The sequence below is a fragment of the Bicyclus anynana genome, chromosome 4, assembly GCF_947172395.1.
Source record: "Bicyclus anynana chromosome 4, ilBicAnyn1.1, whole genome shotgun sequence".
Lineage (NCBI taxonomy): Eukaryota > Metazoa > Arthropoda > Insecta > Lepidoptera > Nymphalidae > Bicyclus > Bicyclus anynana.
Genome location: NC_069086.1, coordinates 914,656 through 935,595, shown reverse-complemented (window position 1 = coordinate 935,595; position 20,940 = coordinate 914,656). Strand labels below are relative to the sequence as shown.

At 36.2% G+C, this 20,940-nt stretch overlaps 1 protein-coding gene across 2 annotated transcripts in view; it reads left to right on the top strand.

Annotated features, from left to right (window-relative positions):
• Positions 1 to 1,348: 1,348 nt before the first annotated feature.
• The window catches only part of LOC112044580 (neuroligin-4, Y-linked), a 118,035-nt gene continuing 98,443 nt past the window's right edge, over positions 1,349 to 20,940 (top strand). Inside the window, exon 1 of one of the 2 annotated variants that reach the window (XM_024080452.2) lies at positions 1,349 to 1,818. The gene's annotated coding sequence lies outside the window, so the exon portion shown is untranslated. The remainder of the gene's footprint in view (positions 1,819 to 20,940) is intronic. The other variant, XM_024080451.2, reaches the window with a different exon arrangement.

The window sequence follows — 20,940 nt, the reverse complement described above, 5'->3', positions numbered from 1 at the left end:
CCCGATTTCAATTCTTCTTTTTGGTTTACGACTGTGTACCATATAAGTTGACATGGATTTATAGAATAACTTTTAAAAAGGGAAAATCAATTTAGTTTTATTTTATTACGTATATTCACATACAATATTAGTATATGTCATGTCCTTAACATTATCAAGAATCCCTAGTACCATTTACACCACAGTTCTGCGCTAGGATCAAACCTTACTCCTTATGGATTGAGTCCTCCCCTTAATTGTGCAGCAATTCGGGGTTTCAATATACTTTTTTCATACTTGTACATAATTTCTATAATAGATGTACCCTAAAAAACTTCTTTGGTCTACATTTAGTTTCATAAACCACAACTATTATGTGTTAGAAGTTCTCCATTTCACACAGAACGCGAAATATAATTGCAACATCAGAGTTATCGTACCATCTTAAAATTTAACATATACAGCAAAAAAGTAGATATCGATTAAAAAAAATTAAAAAAATGATGCTAAACTCCCTTTTCCTCCAATCCTTCCCAAAGATTGTAAAAGATAGAGTACTTTAAGTACTTCTCTTCGAAAGCTCTATATTCATCAAACTATTAGGTACTTTTGACCAAGACTTCATAATTACATACCATCAGGTAAAATAGCAGTGAAGCGCTAAATTGTCAATAAAACACAGCATATCAATCACAGACTAAATCAACCAAAAGAAGCATGTCTCAGGAATCAAAAGACGGAACATTCTTATAATAACTGTTAACAATAACAGAATTAGCACCGATTTATTATCACGCGACGTTCGGTCGAACCGTTAACGAGCCCTGCCATTCGTCAGCGTTCGCCGCCCATCGTGAAAACTCGTGCATCTCGGGAACCGCATAGAGCAACGGATTTCGTAGAAGGAATCTTAAAGCCTTGGATTGCAAAATTATTCTTAAATTATCCCGATTAAAGTAGGCGACGGCCTCTTTGGCGCAGTGGTATGGCTGGTGGGAGGCTTCGGCAGTGACTAATTACCACTTTACTGGCAAAGTCGTAGGTACCGCCAAGCGATTTAGTGTTCCGGTACAATGTCGATTGCATCATCACTTACCATCAGGTAAGATTGTAGTCAAGGGCTAACTTGTAAAGAATAAAAAAGGGAAATGTTTGCTAATACATCAGCCGCTTAGGGCGAAAACTAATAAAAAACACTTAACATTATTACATTTTCTATAATATTTGAACAGACATAACTCAGGCTTGAGACATCCATTTTGAAGAACTAACCAAACCAACAATGTTGTCGTTACTGACCTTATTTTAATTCAGACAAAACCTTTATAATATTTTAAATATTAAAAATATATAAATAAAATTTATGATTCCAATAAAATTGTGCATGTAAAGTACTTAATCTTGAAATCTACACCGATTTACATTGATTGTCCGTGTAAACGATATATCGAAAAAAAACTAAATTCATTTATTTCAAACACTTTTGATCAAATCAAGTTTGATCATTTGTATAGACTACCACTGGTTCATAAGGCAGGGACCTCTTCTAAGAGGAGCCGACGACATTGTTCCGTCTATAACATTAATTGCTCCGAGGTCGAGGTTGCGCGGCAAGACATGCGCACAAGCGGCAATCCCTCAAACGGCATCAGTGGGGTGTACTGACGTGTTGTACCGCGACCGCGCCCGGGTTACCCCGACGAATACAAATTCGAAATTCGAATACAGTGTGTTTTTTTTGTTATGTGACACAGTGTCTGTGCTTGTGTGTGCAGTGCAATGGAGTATTCGTTTTGTGTGTGTGCAGGACTTTGGGAATCAGCGTCCGATGTCGTGATGGTGAGTTGTGTATGTCATACGTTATACGTGTGTGTTATTGTAGATATAGCATAGAAGTCGAGTTTCACCCTTGACTATTTATGTAATTAACTGTTTTTGTCTACCCTTTTTACCTACATTTATTCGAATTTAATTTTTTTAGCGACAATGCGAAGTAGGTATGTTTAATTACATCCCATTATTGCGTTGCGTTTGTAACCCATGTAATATCATTTTTAGGTTAACAAAGACAATACGTATGTATACATATACACTATACCCTACAAAAATGGAAAAAATGACTGTAAAATAAGACTCATGTAAAAATTATAGAATTTAGTGTTAAGAAGCACTTAATCATTGATATAAAAAAACTCGTTAACGTAACCATAACGTTAACTCGACCTCGTATATATTTTTTGTAACTAGTATTTAAACTAAAAATACGCGAAGCTCAATTTAAGCTAGACTGAACATCAATTTGCGATTAAAATACACTGTTATTATTTGCGCGTTTGGAACCCTCGTAACTTTAATTTTAAGTTTTCGACTATTTTTACCACCATTAGAAATTAAATTTTGACATATACCTGACCTTTCAAAAGTGCTTGTAAACTAAGCCTAATTGAAATAAATGAATATTGAATATAATATTGAATACGCACTACCCACATTTTACGATATTATTTTAAACGATTAAAATCTCGCTACGATCTAAATTTTGAACTTGATGTAACATATAAGATCGTCTTTAAATTACATATTTAGCATTGTTTATTTCCAAAGAAAAAGTGCACTAACATCTCTTCACATATTCAACTTTAAGATAAAGTAGCTACAAAAGCCTCAATAGCTCAACGGTAAGAGCGGTTAGACCTATCACCGAGGGGTGGTGGTTCAATTCTCACCCCGTTGGTCTATTGTCGTACTTACTCCTAGTACAATCTTTGGGAGCACGAGGTCCTCGGTTCGAGTCCTGGCTGTGAATTACATGCTGAGCCTTTCTTTCTTCCAAGAAATTTTCAGTATAATTTCTCAGCCTAGAGTTATGAAGTTGGCATTGTTGCACCACCATGCCTCAAAGAAAACTTTAATGTACCTGCCGTTATCACTGACATCTGATAATGATCGTCAAAGGACTTAAAGGTAAAACATCATCTATGGAGAACCACTTTTTCCTCACACTTTCAACAGTTTTCCCACTTTTTGTATATAAGCATATTACATACTTATTCCTTTCTCATAAACTATTATCTAATATGAAAAACGCATGAAAATCTGTTAAGTAGTTTCTGAATTTATCGCAAACAAAGAGACAGACTTAGCTTTATACTTAGTTTCGATAGAATTGATTCATTTATAGAGAATAAAATAGTACAACAAAACCCATGTTTTAGGTAATAAGTTACCCAAACAAAATATTATAGTTATAGTTTGATTCAGGAAATAAGTTCACTGGTATATAAATAATATTAGAGGGAGTTCACCCCTAATGATTTCATCCCCGCGGGGATGTAGAGTGGATTAACTACGTAACACGTACAAGCAGGTACTACCGTGTATTAATTACTAGTTGTTATTCGTTATTCCATCCCTAGGGTGATATAATATCTTGTTCACGGGATACTGGATAAGGTCAACACAAAAAGTTTTCTATTTCTTTCCTTTCAAGTACAAAGTGCACACGTTTGACTTTATTCATCTTTCACGTAGATGGCTAAGTGACCTTTCCATTAAAAGTAGGGGAAAGATAGTGCACATGTGAGTCTTATTACACTTGTGCACTATGTAGATAGCTAGTTAAATAAGTTAACGCGGGTGAAAATAGATTGGGAGAATTTTGACAGTCATTTTTTTATGTAATTTTTTTCAAAGATAGCTTTACCGAATGAAAGTAAAGTATATTACTAAGTTTCGTGTTATAATGTTGTTAGTTTATCTACAGCGGAATACATCAATGCTACTTGGCTGCAGAAAGCATGACGGAAGTACATCTCTAGACAAGACTTTTCTCTATCACAAAAACCACTTTGTTATCCTTATCAGGCTAAAAGCCCGATATCCGAGGGAGAAAAAGTCCGGGTTGAGATTTATACTGAAAATTTTTAAGAAGAAAGAAAAGCTCAGTGTAATTTAGTCCGACCCAAGAATCGAACCTCGGACCTCGTGATCTGAATATTCATAAACTAAGCACTGAATCATCAAGGTAAAAAGGTCTCTTCATTAATTAACAACCCATATTCGGCTCACTTTTGAGCACAAGTTTCCTCTCTGAATTAGAGGGATTAAACCAATAGTCCACCACGCTGGGCCAATGCGGATTAGCAGAGTTCACACACGCAGATAATTAAAAAAATTCTCAAATATATTCAGATTTCCTCACAATGTTTTTCCTTCACCGTTTGAGACACGAGACATTTATTTTTTTCAAATGTATGTAACTGAAAAGTTTAAGCTGCGTGCACTGGGCTATCATGGCTCAAAAAGCTCTACTTAAAAATAATAAATACTAGCTGACGCCGCGCGGTTTCACCCGCGTGGTTCCCGTTCCCGTAAGAATACAGGGATAATATAGCCTATAGCCTTCCTCGATAAATGGGCTATCTAACACTGAAAGAACTTTTCAAATCGGACCAGTAGTTCCTGAGATTAGCGCGTTCAATCAAACAAACAAACAAAAAAACTCCGTAGCTTTATTATATTAGTATAGATTATCCATCTATCCATATTATAATAATAAATGTTATATTTATAAATCTATTATTTTGTTTTAGCACAAAATGCACTCAATAACTTTTACAATACTGTTTCTAAAACATTATCGTGTTTTGAAGACAATAAAGCATTACTCAAGTAGTGGTCGCTCTTATTAGAATCCTCTTATTAGAAAAGGGTCTGAACACTTTAGCGAGAGGCTTTTCCCGCTTTTATAAAGCTCGGGAGTGCTTACCTCCAATTTTGCTTAATAAAGACCCAAGCATTTTCTTATTACAACGCCCTAAAGGCTTAGGGTTTGTACGGAGGAAAATTAACTACAATTTAACAAGTAATGATATTAAGACTCCGTTCGTGGCCGTTAACTAAATTGGAAATATGAAAGCCTTAGAGTAGCAAGACGGCTTCCGTGGCGCAGTGGTATGCGCGGTGGATTTATAAAACGGAGGTCCTGAGTTCGAACCCCGGCTGGGCAGATTGAGATTTTCTTAATCGGTCCAGGTCTGGCTGGTGGGAGGCTTCGGCCATGGCTAGTTACCACTCTACCGACAAAGACGTACCGCCAAGCGATTTAGCGTTCCGGTACGATGTCGAGTAGAAACCGAAAGGAGTGTGTATTTTCATCCTCCGCCTATGAAGTTAGCCCGCTTCTATCTTAGACTACATCATCACTTACCATCAGGTGAGATTATAGTCAAGGGCTAACCTGTGAAGAATAAAAAAAAACAAAAGATTAATTTGTAGGTATTACCAGATAACATTATAATATTTTTTCACTATAATTAATGGCATGCGACGTTTAATCTATTACTAAAGATTGATCGAAAAAAACTCAAAATTAAAAAAAAATGTAGATTTTGAGCAAAACATTTAAATTAATTTTAATATACCTATTCGTTTAATAAACATCGTTATGACTGATAACTTTAAAATTAATTTGTTTATTTAGTAATAATAAATTTTTGAATAGCCTGAGCTAGAAATTGAACCTAGATGAGAAAAAAACACATAGCATAGGCAAAGCTTAATCTTAATATATTTAAAAAAAATATTTATAACTTTTTTGTAGTGAGTTTATAATACGTCAAAATTACAATATATTGTACTGGTATCTCTCATGAAAAACTTGTGTCTGAACATAAAAGGAAGTAGATATATTCATCGCTATACCTCTTCAAAACTATTTGATATACGTACATATTATATATATAGATTTTTTTTATGGCAGAAATCTATGTTTTCTAAAAAAACGCCGATCAAAGATCGATCTCATAGATCTATAAATAACTTCCTGAAATGAAACTTGACTGGCCTCAACGATGGAAATAGATGTTATAATTGTAGACTGATCGGCCCGACCTACTGTGAACGAAGTATTTCAGATATGCTATTAATTATTCAGCAGAGGTATTTCAACCGTTCCAAAGATGAAGAAACTTGAAAGTTTTAAATGCCTAGTTTACGGGAATGGAAAATTTAAAGGAACTGCCAGTAATTCCTTAAACTGAAACACAGTGTAAGACTGGAAGGAAAAATAAAAAAATTGCATTTCTTGAGAAATAATGCAAAATATTTTTTTAATAATTTACTTGGAAACGCCCGCAGATATCCTTCCGCTCCAAGGTCACTTTCTACAAGACCTGCATCCGTCCAATAATGACCTACGCTAGTGTAGTGTTTGCCCAGCACCCAAAGACGACTCTAAAACCTCTTCAGGTTTTTCAGAACCGATTCATGCGTCAGGCCACGGGCGATCCGTGGTTTGTGCGCAATAACGATTTACATAGATACCTAGATCTCCCTACAATAGCCCAATATATGAAACAGCTCTCGAAAACTTATTTTGAGAGAGCCGCCACCCACCCCAACTAACTATTGGGTAAGGATTGCAGCTCCACCCCCCGAATCCAACGCTGATTGTAGATCTTGACGCCCAAAACACGTCCTGACGATAACATAACGAACAACCAATGCTTAATTCATGTTCTCGGGGGCGCGTGGACTAATACACTCAGACCAAAAGACCCTAGCCCGAACGGCTCTCTAACTCCGAGTCTCAGAGGAGACGCCCTTAGAGAGTCGTTCCGCCCATCTACTCTGCATCAGGCGATGGGGGACTAGCCCAAACCCCCCGGTGACGCCGCTGTTGCCCTAAACACTACGCTAATGCTATGGACTAAGGAGCCTACCGCACTTATACTATCAGAAAAAAAATAATAAGTTCACGTGAAATTGTGTTTTTTTAAGTTAGCCTTTTTTTCAATCAATGACGTATATGTCATATATAATAGACGTAGTGTCTATGATTTATCAGCAATTCGAGGAACAAGGCAAGGCCGTAACTTCTTTAATTAAAGCCATTCCGGCGATTTTCGAATCTCGGTAAGGCTGAAGGCACACGATGCGTTGCGGCACCGCATCGCAAAGATTTCACCGCACCAGCGGGCACACGAGCGGTGCGGCGCCGCAACGCTGTTATGTCGCATACTTTGACTAATGTTATGAGGTAGACCATATCAATAACAACTCGAAAAAAAATCGAAACGTGAGCGTGTGTCATTCCTTGTGACGCATAACAACGGAGCGGTGCAGCTCCAACGTCACAACGCATTCACCGCCTTGGGATTGCGAGTCCGGTGCGGCACCGAAAAGCATCGTGTGACATGCTACAGATGCTATGAAAGACGACGCAGCGACACCGCTCCGACGCCGCACCGTCGCCGCAACGCATCGTGTGCCCCCGCTCTTACTACAAAATGAATAAACCTAATTTTTAAATATCAAAATTATATTCGTCGGAGCAAAATGTAAAAAAATACGCTGTCTTCTTTGCAAAATGTAAAAAAATACGCTGACATGCTGCCCGGGTAATATAGCTTTGCTGTTACAAACAAGCTTTGTTTTTTCAACGAAGCCTTTCGAAATTAATTAAAAATATATAATTTCAAGAGCCGTGATAGCCCTGTGGATATAACCTCTGCCTCCGATTCCGGAGGGTGTGGGTTCGAATCCGGTCCGGTGCATGCACCTCCAATTTTTTAGTTGTGTGCATTTTAAGAAATTAAATATTACGTGTCTCAAACGGTGAAGGAAAACATCCTGAGGAAACATCTTAATTCTCTGCGTGTGTAAAGTCTGCCAATCCGCATTGGGCCAGCGTGGTGGACTATTTGGTCTAACCCCTCTCATTCTGAGACGAGGCTCGAACTCAGCAGTGAGCCGAATATGGGTTGATAATGATGATGATGATATAATGTCTGATTAACTTTTTCCTTTCTACATAAATTAAGCAAAATCATAGCTTAGAAGTGATTACAGCAAAAGTCTAGTAAATTTAATCTTTCGGGTTTGAGTTAGATCTCTGATCCGTGGGATAGTTGAGGCCTAAATCAATTGATCTGGTGTTAAATACATGTGATGCAGTAAATCCCGATGGAGTGGGAACCGGATGTTCCGTAGTGGTTTTCCATTATTTATGCTACTCCTAACAGACTACAGACCTCTTACACGCTGTGCATAAAACATTACTACGTTCTACTCGCTCGTGTTTATTTTGATTGGGAATTCCAATCAATACAGACCAGAGCAGCAAGTAAGTAAGCCATCTTCATTTTAGTTTGTCAATAATAATTTTATTATTCATATTATTAACTCTAAAATATTATATCTTTCTAAAAAAAATATGATAAGAGTCGTGATGAGTCCAGTAAATATTATCTTTTCCGTCAACTAGAAGGACTTTATGAAATTAAAAAAAGAAAAAATAAAAGAAGAATTTATGCGAATTCAGGTTACAGTCAGATCTTATTGACATAAACATCAAATTCCGCCTTCCAGCTTGCAATATCATTAACACCTAACATTATAATTTATAATAATCAATTCACACGTAATATTAATAGAGAAATGAGTTTGGTAGCCATTTATGCAATTTAAGGTAGCCATTTTACAGCCATCATAAAAAAATGTGTATGTCAGCTCCGATGCACGTTACAGATCGATTGTCGAAATAAGTATATGTTGCTCCGCAGCCACGCCATGTCATACCTGGGGTTATAGATGAAAAAACGATTCATAAGGAGTAAACTGCAATAAGGTAGGTCTGACTATAGCAGGCTCTTGGTCCATGTTGAAATTCGTCAACAGTAAACACGATGATTAAATTTCAATGTATTTATAGCGACCGAAGTCAAAATAGTACTCTGCATACAATATAATAGTGTCGACAAAGTTAGCATTGTTATAGAGTTAGTGCAAGTACTTGCAATGCAAACTTGTTAATATTATGTTGCAAACCTGGGAACTCGATTTAACATCACTTCAACATGTCGGCCAGAGTAAAATTAGAGCATTTTAATCGTATTACAGTGTCGCCTAGACTGAGTAAATATAGTAATATTGGTACTTTTGGACAGAACGAATTCAGGAAGTACGAGTATCTACCATGCTTAGTTAGAGCCATATCATGTTTATTTCTTCCTGTACCTACCGAAGATTCTGCAGCAAACACTAACCTCTATTATTCCACAGTGTATCGTAGGCCAGGCCTGACTCGTTTCATCGAATGTCGAATCATCTTATTAATATTTTGAACAAAGTTAAGGTATAATGATGTTTGCAAATTGGAACGCGGTATCAACGCGCGACACCGCGTGACTACTGAACTACGGTCCCGTGATTCAGTGATTATTATCGTCCAGTAACCATTAAACTAACAGAAAACCAATGACGAACAAAGGTTATGATTCACAGCATTTGTCAGGACAGCTTAATTAACAAATGAAACTGTAACCAAATACTGACCCTAGAATATCTGAGAATGACCTTGAGTGGAGTCACGCACTTGTGAACGTTGTGTGTAGGGTTAAATACGTCTTTGACAGTTAATTAACACTCCCCTTTTTCACTCAAGTTACGCTCCTCGCCTATCCCAAGTAACCCATAAAGAAATACACAACAATAAATGTGGACGACTCGAACGTCATAAGCATACTGAAGCCGTTATATTGCATACTGCAAGTCGTTCCCGCCAACCGATTGCTACCCCTCTCGAACTCCCCACTATTTACGTAAACAAGTCGCGCCACCTGACGTCATATCCGTCTCAGACTACCATTTCCTACAATATGTATATTTGGTAAACTCTTCCTCCAGGTTGGTTGTACGTTGTAGGTACTTTGTTTTCATTGGGTTTAATTGTTTCGGTTTAAACTAAAGTCTCTATGACCGCCAATCCGCATTGAAGCTGCGTGTTTGGTCTGATCTCTATATCCCGTTACCTATAATGTGATGCGTTGCCTGTATTGGCCTGGTCGTTAAATAGGCTAATTTATGACATCTCTAAACCATACGAAAATTAATATAAAACTACCTACTACGTCAAAGACGGTAACCTTTTTAATCTGGCTAATTTATTACACTAGTGGAGGGGTGGGGAAGTAGGGGGGGGGGGGATGTGGTGACATGCCCAACCGCTAATGGAAGCAGGCGAGCCCATATAGCTTTTATGCAAACATCCAGCCACATTTACTGCTACGGAAAGGGCGTGCACTTGGTAGGTGCCTTTTATAAACCTTTATATCACCATTTGCCACATAAAGGGTCTTTATAACACTACGAGTATGTGACATATAACTTATGACAAAGAGCCTCATAAGCTCAACGATAAAGGGCCCGGACTTGTTACCGATAGATGAATAGGATAGATAGATAGGATAGGTGGTTTGATGCCCACCCGCTTGACTATTTGTCGTACATACTTCTAACACACTTTCTTTGAAATTCCCTTTCTGGGCTGAAAATTTAAAGTAAAAATTTCTGGAAGAAAGAAATGCTCAAATATATTTTAATTTCAAAGCTTGACCCAGGATCTCGTGGTCTTAAGCCACAAAGGCTTAATTTCAGACCAACGACGCAGTTGTTTTTAATATTTTTAATTTTATAAAGCTACATCCTACTATCCTACTAATATTATAAACGCGAAAGTTTGTATGGATGTTTGGATGTTTGTTACTCTTTTACGCCGCTACTACTGAAGCGATTTGGCTGAAACTTGGAATAGAAATAGATTTTACTCTGCAATAACATATAGGCTACTTTTTATCCCCAAAAAATCCATGGTTTCCCAAGATTTGCGAAAACTGGTGATTTTAATGATATGAATGTTTGTTACTCTTTCACGCCTTGACTACTAAACGGAATTAGCTGAAATTTGGTATTGAGATATATTATAGCCCGGATTAACACAAAGGCTTCTTTTTATCCTGGAAAAATCCGTGATTCCCGAGGGATTTGTGAAAACTAAATACCACGCGGACGAAGTCGCGGGCGTCCGCTAGTTATCAAAAAGTATCAATCATTATAAGCTATACTTTTTCACTGTACCACTACGGAAATGAGAAATAAGTGGGTAAAACGTGGCGTCGGCTAGTATGATATAAAGATATTAGATACCGCATTGTTCTAACTATGGATTAAAATTTTTATCGTCCAGTTTGCCTTAATAAACTGCTTTATAGTTCAGACAACGTTGACGCAAGAGTAGATTTACGAGGGAATATAATATTTAAAAGCAACTTTATAACACTAGGGTATAAAGTAATACCATTTCACTGCACAGCTTATGGACCGTTACGCCAGTCGTAACTATAATGCGGTCCATACACGTTACAGCGAATGCATTTCTACTATAGGCTATCTATTTTGATGTCTATATTGAACTAATGTACTTTGTGGGTATTTGTATTTTTGTATTCAATGTTAGAACAGTAATTTATTGTATCGTGTTTCCATGATATTACAACACTTGTAATAAAAATGTAAGAATTTATGACTGTGTTTTAGGCTAGGTAAATTTTTTTTTTTAAAGAAAGCACCTTCTATGCATTAATTATTATAATGTATGCTTTTAAATTCTGAAAACTCTATTATACTTTACTAGCGGACGCCCGCGACTTCGTCTACGTGGAATTCAGTTTTTCACAAATCCCCCGGGAACCGTGGATTTTTCCCGGATGAAAAGTATGTGCCTATGTGTTAATTCAGAGTAAAATCTATTTCCATTACAAATTTCAGCCAAATCGCTTCAGTAGTAGCTCCGTTAAAGAGTAACAAACATCCATACAAACTTTCGCGTTTACAATATTAGTAGGATGAAACACACAAACTTACAGAAAAACCTTTTTTCTAACACGGATAAGAAATTTTAAATTTCGATGTGTGAGTTTTATCAAGCCATTATCAAAAAATATAATAGTACGTTGCTAAATTTAGAACTGTATTTTCGTACAAAATAATAAAAGTCAAGTAGCACATAAAATAAACGGCAAGGCATTTTGGCCTATCCGGCTAGAAAGTTCCATTCCGGATAGAGTAGCATTGTCGAAATGTGAGCACACGATCCATATAGGCTGCATAGAAAGACATCTTTTATGCTGAAAGAAACTGGAGCGGCCCCCTGAGCTACATAGTCTTCCTAAAAATGCAAAAAGTACCTGATTTTCCATCTAAGAGGCCTATTTCTTACGTAAATATGAATTAATTTGAATTTAAAACATTTTTTTTGTACTTCGAAGCACCGACCGTCGTTAGAGGAAAACGGAAAATCATTTTTGCAATAAAGTATTTTTGTTTCCGGGATAAAAAACATCGTTCAGAAAGGTTTCTTCTAGTTAGAATTGCGTTTTCAATTTGAAGTAAATGATTTATTTTGTAATAAAATATATTGCGTCCAGTACCTATCATTAAAAGGTTCAAATATAAAAAAGAAGAACACTTCATTTCATTCAAGATAATCTTTTTAACATAAAATGGAACCCACTTCAAAGACGTATTTCAGTTGATTTAACACAAAATTACAAAACTGATTTTCATGAAAATGACATTTGACCAATCTGGAAGAACGTACTTATTCCAACAAAAAAAGAATTTTCAAAGTTGGTTAATAAAGGACGAAGTTATGAGGTGACAAACATAAAAAAGAATTATACGCGTCGAATAGAGAACCTCCTCCTCCTTAAGTCGGTTATAAATATTAAATGGAAGATTGAAAATGAATAGTAGAAAAATTATCACGCAGAGGCTAACTTCTCTTACATTCAACCCTTGACAACACGCAGAGGAGCGGATCAAAACGGGAGAGAAATGCCATAAATGTAAGTTCATCTCTAAGTTAAGTAAACTCGAGCGTATGACACATTACGTTTACATAGGTATCAAATCTGTGACCCCTTTGTGCAGTTCATTCCCCATTAGATCCTCGTAGCAGCGGCAACACCGTCCCCGGGACAAAATACTATTAACCCGGTTTGGAAGATCCGGGGAAAGGGGGACACTTTGAGTCGCTAATGGAAGCGCGGATGTACCGCTTTTAACACAAACACAGCCTTCAATTTATTGCTAGAACACCGTGTGAAGTGACGGGTTGAGATTTTAAAAATATTTCACAGCCATTTATTTTTTAATAGGATAAACATGAAAATTATCAAGAGCGCTGCATATGGAAATTCATGACGTTCATAATTTTATTTCGCAATTTTCCGCGAGTACCTTCTTGATAAATTCGTGCGGGACCGCTATAAAAATATGACAAAACTCTACTACGTTTCACCTCTTTATACGAGCATCATCAAATTTACTCGATTATATTAATTTACAAATTGAAAAAAAAAAAAAATTTAACCTAAAATTAAAACAGAATAAGCCCTTGTGGTCTAGTAAAAATAAAATATTACTTTTATACTTTTTCGTTTGAATTTTGTAATCAAAAAAAGATCAACTTCATGCCAAGCGGTCGTCTGAAAATTGTTATTGCACCCCTCTAGAATAATACGTTTTGTCCTTTTCTACCCGGTTAGTATATACATTTTCTGATCATAAAGTAAACATATACATAATTTTTGATCTGTTTTTTACCTTGGTAATTACCTTAGGTTTATAATTATGTAAGGGTTGACATTATTATCAAACTAAGTTTTTTGTTATTTTTCTGTGAAAATGACACTTTAATTTGACTCGTAACTACTTCATGGTAAGTGGTTAATTAAGCTTATTTAACTCAGACCTCTTACAGCTCATCTAAACACACAGGAGAGAGTTAATTACTTCAGTAGGACAATTTTATGACAATTCCGTGTAGTGTTTGCCCGCGATGGACTCAGTGCCATAATGAACTTATTTTATAAAAGTGTGCTCTTAATTTGACACTTAAATTTATGGTAGGTATGGAATATTTTTAGATAAAATTCCGCAATATCTAGATAGGTATACAAAAATTCAAGATCCAAAGCGATTACGTCGTACAAAATTCTTCGACACCTGACCCAACATTGTTAGTGACAAAGGAAGGAAAATTGGAAACAAACATTCTCCTAACAACCTGTTACATGATAATACAACCTTTTTTCCGGTCACTGCGCGTATAAACACCGGTCGTTATCGGCTTCCTTAACCAACTTAGCAAAAAAGATTATTTATATAATATCACTTATCTATACTTATAATAAAAATGGTCGAATTCTAAACATTTATTAGCAATTTGAGATTTTACTTATACCATTTGTAACAACAAACATTACCGTGGCGTGGCATAGAGTACTACTGGCGCCATCTAGAATCTATACTAATTATAATACGAATTCTGTACATTTTGTACATTCTGTATATTGAAGATATTTTGAAAATTTTTGTTGGGGGGCATTATATAATCGATACTGAAGCAAGAATTTTTTTTTTTGAAATTTTGTCTATCTGTCTGTCTGTCCGTGCTTATTTGTTATTCGGGCATCACGCTGTAACTACTGAATGAATTCAAATGAAACTTGACAAGGTTAAGACCATAAGACGGAAAAGGTTATGGTATACTTTTTATTGCAAAAATAAAATAAGAAGGGGGTGAAATAGGGGTTGAAAGTATGGAAAGTCCTTCATTTTTTGAGTTACAGTTTTAAAAATTTAGTCAATAATCATAAAAAAAATACGAAATCTAAAGAAATTCAAAAATTTTTAATATTTAAACTCCAAAGTGGTGAAATAGAGCTTGAAAGTTTACATTGATTTCCAGGCGGATGAAGTCGCGGGCGTCCGCTAGTCACTAATATTATAAAGGCGAAAGTTTGTGTGGAAGTGTGTGTGTAAGTTTGTATGTTTGTTCCGCCTTTGCGCGGCGGCTACTGAAGTGATCTGGCTCAATTTTGAAATGGTAAAAGATTTTACCCTGGACAAACATCTAGGCAAATTTTCATCCGAAAAAATCCATACTTTCCGCGGGATTTGTGAAAAACTGAATTTAATTAAACATTATCACATTGTTCATCAATCAATAGCACATAAAATATGCTAATCATTAGGTCTAGAAATTGTGAATCGTCAAGCGATTTACCAGTCTACTACAACACAGTTGTCATCGAATAAAGAAACCACCATCTAACTTAATATATCACCCACGGCTTACCCAGACGTTTATTAAGTGGAAATATTCGTGGAAAAACTCGCGCACCTCTCGCTGGGTAGTGATTTGGAGTGATCCCGACGTAGATAGAGATATAAACGGTCTACGTTACGTTCACCTGAATAAGAGCCGAGTCTGTGTTTTTATATAACAATGGAGAATGGTTCCTTATTTCGTGACTCCATCTTGAATCGTGATTCGAATTCATGATGTGAATTTTGAAGGGTTTTATTTTGGAGATGAAATTTAACTTTATCTTTGACACGCTCGCTGTGGAGGCTTGCGACAACTTGTAATACTGGTCATATTTTGTGGATGTGTGTTTGTATGTGTTAATTTTGGCATCATCTATGTATATAAATAGTATAAGCAAAAAATATCAATGTTAATAAGCGATCTCTCTTAAGAAAACTATCAGAAATTGAACACACTAAAGTTATCGATTCTATGTCAGATCTCCGTCCTATCGTCAGAAAGAGAGATAAATGGTAATTTTATAAAATAGCATGGTAAATATTATTTTTTTCCTTAGTCCAAACATTTTAACCGACCTTTTAAAAGTCGACTAAAAAGATACTTACAGAGATTGAAGTTGAAGTTACTTAAAACAATCTTCAGTTCAGAGGCAAAAAGTGCTGGCTACTTATAACAATAAAAACAGCCAAGCAAAAAGCGCAAACTGAGGAAAACTCAAGGAGGAAACAAATGCTGGCACACTCAGCAAAAACTAATAATAAAGAAGGAGTAGACAAAGACAAAGGAAAGCGCCAGTGCCGTGCAATGTGTAAGAAGGGTATTTGACTTTAAAACTTTTCTGTAGAGTCGAAATGCGCTAGAAAAGTTTCCACAGCCTTCATTTCCATATAATTGTACGGAGCAGTGAGACTACGGTGGGTTGAATTAAAAAATTCTAGGCTAGGTAAGTGAGCTAACAGTTGCTTTGTGGAATTAAAAAGAAAAAGTTTATAAAGACGCTTAGAACAAGTTGGCTTAATTACTCTTATCTGGTGCAACTTGGGAGGGAAATCAGAGCTTAAAGTGCAACTAAAATAGCTGTTTGGTAACTTGATAACCGCCGGGGGCTGATACTATCACCGCTTTGGAGAGTACTGCTCGCTACAGCTGTCATCTCTACTGCTAACACGAGGTCACGAACTTCCGATGACGGTTTTTATTGCAGTTGCCTCACTTTATTCTCGATTTGATTCCCATCTCGTGTTAACATTTTCCCCTATATTATTCAATTAATCAAAAAGTTTAGATTGTGTATGACAGTAGTCCAACGGGTGTATAATCAAAAACTTTTGACTATGAGCTCCATGAATTAACAATGAGCACTTTTATGACTTGAATTTAACATTTTAATTTTTTTTTAATTTGATCAACTCAGGCCTAGTAACATGAGTAGGTTGCGATATCTTTACTAGCAAAGACGTATCGCGATGCTTATCTAAGGTAACGCCACACAGTGCCGGTAACATACTCTTTTAGTACTTTGGTCAGTCAGTTGGTCAGGATTAACACATTTATGTGGTACTTATTCTTTCAAACAAAACATATGAAATTATCGAAATTTTCTAAGTTGGTCCACACTCTACATTATTGACGGAGATCTCGGAGAACATAGTAAAAAATTAAACACAGGTACAGCCGTACATGGACACTAATCTTTTTTAAAGTCTTCCTCCTCCTCCGTGAAAATTAATTTCACAAAAGATAATAACTGTGCTTGTATACCTATTTACTGGAGATAACAAATTCAGTTAGGTGGTGCAAACTGGAGTAATTACTCAGTTTCAGGCAACCTAATGGAATGATTGCTATCATGCATAACATCTTCGTGCCTAGCCTTAGCTGTATCGTGTGTAATATCTTAGCCATTAGAAGTAATAACTGCGTTTAGATAGATAACGTTTAGCTATATGAGCTTTACGACCCGGTGCTTAATTAATTTCGCAGACATGCAAGCAACGTTAGCGTAGCAAAATGGCCTCGTTCGACTAATGATAGACTTTAGTTTATGGAACCACAATTTGAATAACGGGTCAGCTCAAATATTAATAAAATTGAACAGAAAAAAATGTTTTTGGTAATAGGAGGTACATCGCTGTTTGAAAGCTACTATGGGGAAGTGCTGTACCGCCTCGTTCATGTCGGTTCATCATTCATCATCACTATCAGCTGATGGACATCCACTGCTGGACATAGTACTTCCAAATATAATGGTCTCAAGCCGCTAGCATCCAGCGGCTCCCTGCGACCAAGCAACATAGACTAACTCCAAATCCTTTTTCATATAACGAAAGAGGCCTAACTGTACAGTAATATTAAAATAGGCTGACAATAATGATAGAAAATAAAAAACAAAAATGTAAATTTATATTAACCCTTCAAAGTCACAACGGTGTTTTTACACCCAAGTGACTTACTTTTTGTGTCTATATCTTTTTCGTTTTTAACGCAGCGCCTTGAGATTTCGTGTAAGTCGACAGCACAGAAAAGATATTACAACCAGTAGTTGGACTTCATACTAGAGGTCGAAACGCGAGCTATACCTACGCTCCTTGAACATGGGGTGATCGTAGGGTGAAGACAGTCGCGACTGTGCCGCGGTGACGAACGAACGCACGGTGTATTAACAGAGTAAAGTGTATTAATAGTATTAGATTTTTTTAATTATGACCAGTAGGAAATACTGTGCCGTTTTTGGATGCATGAATTCAAAATTATCCCATCCAGAGATAACTTTTTTTAAGTTACCTGGAAACTCTGAAAGGTTAACTTTAAAATAAATTTACTTATTAGTAGGTAGGTACATAATCTTGTATTTTTTAATGGATAAGGTATTTCCTTTTATCTCCAGAATAAAGGTAGGTATCTGGATTAGTAAATAAAGTGAATAGAGTAAAGGAAAGTGATTGACACGATTGAAATATGTAGCTATACGCGGTTCATGAATCACGATACAGTAGGTACGATAAGCTTGTATTAAAACCTCGACTGCTTGTACAATGTATTGTGTGACTGTGCTCGGATCATTTGTGTTTTGTTACCCGACTGCGGCGAAGCCCAAAGGAGGAGTATGTGTTTGAATGTTATGACTTGTTGTTGTATGCGGGCGACGGGAGGAAAGGACTGCGCGGGTGTGAAGTCGTACGCGCTGGGCATCGTTACCCCCCTCCCGGACCGCGCCGACCTTCGGGAGTGTTACGAACAAATTTGCCAAGCACACATACTGATAAATGATATGTCATTAGACTCGTCTAGATAGGCCGAGTGTCACTGGGTAACTTAGTTTTTAAAAAATCAAAATGGCGGATTTTATGCACTTTAATGTGCAAGCTCATAAAACTTTTGCTCAGCTTGGCATTGGTGACAAGAATTTTAACCGACTTCCAAAAAGAATCGTATCGTATTTACAGCGATATTTCCGTCATTTGTAAACCGTTTCTTTTTTGTTTGGATGAATATTCTTTCAGGTTAGTCCCATTTTTTTCATGTCAGGATCTGATAATGGCATCCTAGAGAAATCTAGGGGAACTATCGTATCGTAGGGACAATTAGTGCGTTTGTTCATTGTTTCATTATCTATTTTAAATCACTACAATTTCATGAAGGTATTTATCTTTTTTTTTATTTGTTCACGTAGTGTGGAGGTAATACCTAGATGGCATCACCGAAATAAATATGTTTAAGAATACGACCAATCCTTCAAGATCATTGACGTAGTATCAGCCTTAATTAAATCAACCAATCAAAAAACACGCATTTTTATTTATCACTTCCCATTTTACTACAATTTACAAAGTATTTTATTTGTTTATATTAAAAAAGTTTATTTACAATCACAAAACTAAGTGGAAACACAAAGTTAGCAAATGTAATTAAATTGCTGCATGCGGGCAGCCCTATGACATGTTTACGTACCGCGCGGCTGTAGGTATTTATTTCAAAAATACGGCCGAGTTATTATACTGCTTGTAATATCTTTACTGTGTCGACAGTGAACACGCAGGGAAAGAAGGTTTGCGCGAGCCCTGGTTTCGAGATATACTTGTAACCCGGTTTATTTAACCCATTGTAGTAATACTAGGATAGTACTTAGAGTAGGTAGGTATGTAAAATAATTGTAGCCTCCAATCGAACCCAGCACTTATATTATAGCCGATCTAGTTTACCACTGTCATTATCAATTATTATTCATTACTGATGAGTAGTTTATTAGAATTGAATTAGCAAGCTCTTGAAATACAACCAACCTCCAAAACCACAAATCCATTGAAATTAACACATAATAATAATATAATCAAAGATAAATAATAAATCAATTCATCTCATCAAACGCCATTGTTGTGAGCTCAATCATACTGAGCAATAATGTGAAAGCAAACCGTTTTAACACCAACGACAATACAACAAAAGGGCTTTGTTGTCGACAATAGGGAGGGAATAAATGAATACTTTTTACAGACAACAAATATAATATGACTGCACCTAAAATTTCCTCAATAAAAGAAACGTAATTGAATTAAAGTATATTGATATATGTACTAATAATATGTTGAACGGTGAAGGAAAACATCGTGAGGAAACCTGCATACCAGAGAATTTTCTTCATTCTCTGCGTGTGTGAAGTCTGCCAATCCGTATTGGCCCAGTGTGGTGGACTATTGGCCTAACCTCTCTCATTCTGAGAGGAGACTCGAGCTCAGCAGTGAGCCGAATATTGGTTGATAACGAACTAATATGTTATTCAATTGACTTTATTTATTTACTTTATTACTTGCAAACAATATTTTTTTTATAAAAAGTCGGACAAGTGAGAGCTGGACTAGTTTACCAAGGGTTATGTACGTACAGTTATTATAAATAATTAAGGAATCGAAGGACTTGCGCAGTTTTTGTCGAGCTATTCCTGCTTAAAAACACTTAACCCTTTAACTACTTACATTTTAAGATTTAAAATTGGCTAATATACTATAGTTTTTAGAGTTATTCTTGTACGTAGTTGTGGCGAATAACGATGTTACTTGCATAATTGCATACTTTGTAGTTCATGAGGCAGTAGACGTGAGTAAATGGCTTAAATTTGAACTTCATACATCCACTAATTCCCAAAATAAAGGGCAGACATCCAAATAGACAGACAAGTGGACAACAAGGTGATGTTATATGGATTCCATTTTTTCTTTTTGAGGGACAGAACTCTAAAAATCATCAGGCCCGATTATTATATTTATAATAATAATAGACTTAAAATGCTCCCCGAGGAATAATGCAGTTTTATTAACTTTCTAACTCCAAGGTGTTACTAAAAAGTTTCATGGAGGAAAGACAAACCCAATATTATTAGCTGGGACTCAAATCCAGGTACTCGAGATACGAAGCTGCAAAAGCTTACCAGAGGACCATCGACGGACAGTCTATTCTAATACATAACGACATTATTTTGTTTTTTTGTTACTAAGCTTCTTAAACTAAACCGCCTTAAAGAAAAAAAGAAACGAAAACACTTTACGGAATCCACTAACGTTTTTATGAAAAGTATAAGAACATTTTGTTCACTTGAGTTAAGTCACGACCGATATCTTTCCTCATGAAATATTTAGGGACTCAAAAGACTTTCAAAGTGTATTATACGGGGCCTAATAAGTTTGGGGTACGATGTAGTAAAAGAAAAACGGTTTCGTACGAGTGTGTATACCTACTAAACACGCGATAAAGTTATGAAAAATGATATGGTAGCAAACTTGAACAACTCTATTTCGACACCTATGCAATAGGTTATAGGCGTATCAAGCAATTATGACTTTATAGGCTAAGTTATACAACGGAATCAAGAAGAACGGAATCACTAAGGGAAAAAGAAGGAAACCAACGTTTACGGCATTTGAATGAATGAAATGAAAATGAAAACAAGTCAGAAATTATCTTAAAAATTAACGTACAAGGCGGCCTAATTGCTAATGTTACACTTTCGT